The sequence below is a fragment of the Limulus polyphemus genome, unplaced genomic scaffold (assembly GCF_000517525.1).
Source record: "Limulus polyphemus unplaced genomic scaffold, Limulus_polyphemus-2.1.2 Scaffold1407, whole genome shotgun sequence".
NCBI classification, from domain to species: Eukaryota; Metazoa; Arthropoda; class Merostomata; order Xiphosura; family Limulidae; genus Limulus; species Limulus polyphemus.
The window spans coordinates 60,292-64,958 of record NW_013667017.1 but is presented as its reverse complement, the minus strand read 5'-3'; the positions used below and the strand labels follow the sequence as shown (position 1 = coordinate 64,958).

Below are 4,667 nucleotides of genomic sequence, written 5' to 3'. Positions count from 1 at the left end.
AGGTTTTGTCATCATCAGGTACCACGAAACGTTGTACATTTGCTGTTATATTAAAGTTTTTCTTCATTACCCATTCAAGCCGTCTCCAGCCATTATTAGTATTTACATGGTTTTTCTGTATATATAACAAATATTACAACAGAACTAAAATTAAACAATCATTTTCCATTATCAGTCCTAGTTGTCAATATTAAGTCATAATGTCTACGGTCATAGCGCCTAAATACGTTGGGGATATTCCATCTATCAGACAAAATTCTGAATTTTTAGGGTGGTTTTATTTCTACTTTAAGGTTGTATCTAAGTGTTAAAGGTGACTGCCTTCCCACAACTGGCTGCACGCAGCGAAAGGCAATAGGAGTTGAGACGTTGTGGGTGTAAACATTTAACTTCTAAACCTCAACTGATTTTCAACAGCTGCTGGCTAGTTTGACATCAGCTTCTAGATTTTGTCTGATAGATGGAATATCTCCAACGCATTTAGGCGCTATGATAACAGACATTATGACTTAATGTTCACAACTGGGACTGATAATGGAAAATGATTGTTTAATCTTAGTTCTATTGTAATATTTGTTTTATATTAAGTTTATTATTGTTTTAGAGTGCTGATTTAATCGCCCATTGACAATTAATGTAACTGAAAGTATTAGAACTATATATATACATACATTCAAGATGTTAGAAAAAGACGTAGGTTCAAGAAGTCTTGATAGAAATGAATAAAAACCCTATAACCAGAGCGCTTTCGAAAGGTGGACTTTTCGTCTTCAGGGGCAAACACACACACATACACATTCCCTTCCAAAACTCACCTTCAAATTCTAATCTTAAGATGCCTTGAAATTTGTTGCTTGAATTTGAAAAGTAATCGAGTTACATAGTTGTAAAATTTGTTTAATGCTATAACAGTGTTATTGATTTTTAAATATCTTTGTTAGTCCTGTTTTTAAGATAAAAATACCACTAATTGAGCTACGATTGTGTCTGTGTGAACTACAATATTCCCAAAACTTCATAATGTAACTATACTTTAATTTTATTACCAGAAAAGTTGATGACATTTGTAACCGCAAAATGTTTACGACGCTATTAAAATCATCTCTACGGTTATCCATCTTCTAAATTGTGGTTGACCGTAGTTTTCAACGAAAGATGGCGAGCTTTAGCGCAAACGCGGCTAAAAAATAACTGAAATCAGTGCTGTACTACGGAGTGGACGCCGACCACTCATTGGTTTTCCGGAATCCCCATTTTTCATGCTCCTATTTGCATTGTTATCTGTCTTTAACAGTAGTTTTGGAGGGGTTTAATTTTGCTATTTATCTCCGTGTTGGGAAACCTTATACAGTCCACCCACTATTTTCTTAGGCGTCTAACCCTGATTGAGACACCTTGTTGTGAGAAATATTTTGGGGTAGATACACGACTTTTATTTTTATGCGTAATCTAGTAGTTATCTCGGATTTAAAAGGCGTTACATGATATTATGTATACCTTCATATTAGAATTTTCTAGCTATGATTAGCATCTTAAATTATCGCTTATTACATCTAAATACCTGTTCATCTCTCGGAATGATAGTTCCACGCCTGTATCAAATATAATAATAACTTAGACTGAAGCATGATGGGTAATTATCGCCTCGTGTTTTTATTTAGCATTATTAACCTAATACCCCTCAGTCATCGTTTTTCCACGAAATCTACATCAAACATCTGCCAGCTCGTAGTTCGTGGAGGGGACGTTCTACTCTTTTGTTTGAAGGAAAAATCCGAGCAGCCTTGGAACTGGTTACAAGGAAGACTCCTGTCTGCTGCTGATACAAGGACTGTATATTAAGATTCCCTACATGGGAACATGAATGATAAATTCCCTTGACCCGAGTATAATTTTGGTCAAATATGAGCAAGTTTTTACTCACTACAAGGTGCAAATTTAATAGTAAAAATAGATGAAAAGGGTGTGTCACGGTTTTATGTGTTGATTTACAACCCTCAGATTGATGATTCATGTTATGATCGTTGCTGCTGCTGTGTGTGTGTATATATATTTTCGTTTTTAATCCAAGATGGTTTGGACATTTCGAGTTATGTGAACAGCCGATTGATGATTGAAATGCTATGTTACCGTGTTATTAACACACCTTTTTACCATTGTAAATATTCCCTAACGATCGATTCAAAATATTGTGTACAGGTCCCTCAATGGGTCAGTCAGTGGTAAGCAGCTTACGGACTTATTATGCTAAAATCCGGTGTTCGATACCCCGCGGTGGCCAGAGCGCAGATAGCTCATTGTGTACATTTGCACCAAACCAACAAAAACACACATACTGTAAACATTGTTTTGCTAATTATTTTCCCGTATGTGACATGGGAATTTATTTCTAGTTCCCCTCCCCTCCACCCCTAGTCATCCTTTCATCACTCTTTCTTGACGAGTGTAGCGTGTATTGAATGAACGCGACTTGTTTTGTGTGTTCTAAATCTGTTGATTTCTGGCGACTTATATGTAATACTAGCTTGTTAACCAACCTTCACAGAACGTGAGATGTGGAATGAATACCTAATCATGTATGCAGGACGCATCCAGTTTTCAGTTACAATCAGTACTTTTTTTTTTTTTTTGGCGGAACGTGCTGGAACGGCAAACCCGTACTATTTAATAAATGAGCAACAAAAACAAATAAGACTAACAAAAATCGCTTTTTCTGATAAGATCGAATGGTTTTATTTATAGTTCATTTCATCAAATGTATTACTGCCATCTAGTGGTGAGACCGATTGTTCGACTGGGATGATCATGGGGTGGAATAAGAGTAACAACTCGAAAAGGCTGTAGAAAATAGACGAGTAGAGTAGAGCTCCGGAACCTTTTTTTTTCCTGGTTATAATATATTGTATTTACTTCCGTGTAAAAAAACCCGTATATATTTAAAGATACAATAAGCCGAATAATGAAGTAAAATAGTTGTGGCACAGCGGTATGTCTGCAGACTTACAACGCTAGAAACCGGGTTTCGATACCCGTGGTGGGCAGAGCACAGATAGCCCATTGCGTAGCTTTGTGCTTAACTTCAAACAAACAAAAACTAATATTAAGTTTTTTTTACAACCAGTGGGATTCTTTGGAACATCGAACAACTTGAACGCATGTGAAGGACTCGTGTGATGGCGTAAATATCACGATAAAAATGGAGACGACAAACTACTCTTTGTAAAGTGAAATACAGTAAGGAGCAGTTGACTCGGTGTTTACCAAATTTTGTGTTGCTTGGATGAAGAATATCATATAACCAATCCTGGAAGGCGTTTGTAACCAATGGTTCAATTCACTGTCGTTAAATATGTGTTTTACGTCAACAATACTGTTACGCCTCCAGTTAGTTAATTTTCCGTAACTTCGTTCCAACGAAACTTTAGCGACACAAGTCCTTTCTTAAATAAAACTGGTTTATTCTTTCTGAATATAACTTTACGATTCACTTAATTTCAACAGTCGCTCTATAGCAAACACTCACGTGTCACGTGGCCAACAATATTTTATTCCCATACATTCAATTACTCATTGCACTGTTGTCCAGTCACGTTGTGACCGTCTTATATATATACAAGACTAACACATATCTAGTAAATGCTAGGGCATTCTTGAAGGAACAGGATATTACTAGAAAACGGGTGGCGTGATACTAGTCACGTGACCTCGCTGACGCAACAATACGAAGACTGTATCTCTTCCTTTCAGCTTTTATGAAAAGGGTTTAGACACCTAATTAAAAACTGTGTAATTTTCTGGCAATGGTAAACAGTTATTTAGTAGTTCAGAATGTTTTACACGTTTAAATGTATTATGAATGAAACGTATAGAGTTAAATTGGCTTCGTTCTTCATTTACATTCGTGGTTTGTTGAATTTTATCTGACCAACACGAAGATAACTTGTTTGAAGTCACACTGGGTTAACCTACATCGCATAACTTAACTTCCTAGCTTCCTCGGCACTTTATAAAATTCGTAGTGCCTCCACATGGAAATGTAATTATTATTGCTAATAGTGAGCTGCGAATCACTAAAAATACAGGTAAAAAGTTTTAAGTTGGTGACTTAACTAACTAGTCCTGGTAAATATGGAAATCAACTATTGATTCGACATTTTTTTGATTGATTAATTACTAATGTGATAATTTTTTCATAAATCTGGCTGTGTTTTTATCGTTTTCCCCACAATATTCGCGTTTCTAATTTCTACCATGTGCTTGATTCTGATGTCAATTATATTTTATGATTTTTGGTAGTACTAAAACTTTCAGGCGGATATTGTTTCCAGAAGAATCAAACGTTTTTTTTCCAGATACTTCATATTATCTAATTCAGATACTTAGAATACTACCTAACGTGTGGAGTTACGAAAGAAGGCTAGTCATGGCATTGTAATTTTTAGCGAAATTATATTTTCCATTTCCTCACAAAAGTACGTTTATTTGTTTGTTTTGAATTTCGCGCAAAGCTACATGAGGGCCATCTGCGCTAGCCGTCCCTAATTTAGCAGTGTAAGACTAGAGGGAAGGCAGCTAGTCATCACCACCCACCGCCGACTCTTGGGCTACTCTTTTACCAACGAATAGTGGGATTGACCGTCACATTGTTATAGGCGCTGAAAGGGCGG

The 4,667-nt window shown here is 36.3% G+C and overlaps 1 protein-coding gene across 1 annotated transcript in view; it reads left to right on the top strand.

Annotated features, from left to right (window-relative positions):
- The window catches only part of LOC106463431 (laminin subunit alpha-2-like), a gene marked incomplete at its 3' end in the record, with an annotated part of 65,852 nt that overhangs the window by 2,622 nt on the left and 58,563 nt on the right, over positions 1-4,667 (top strand). The window lies entirely within an intron of this gene.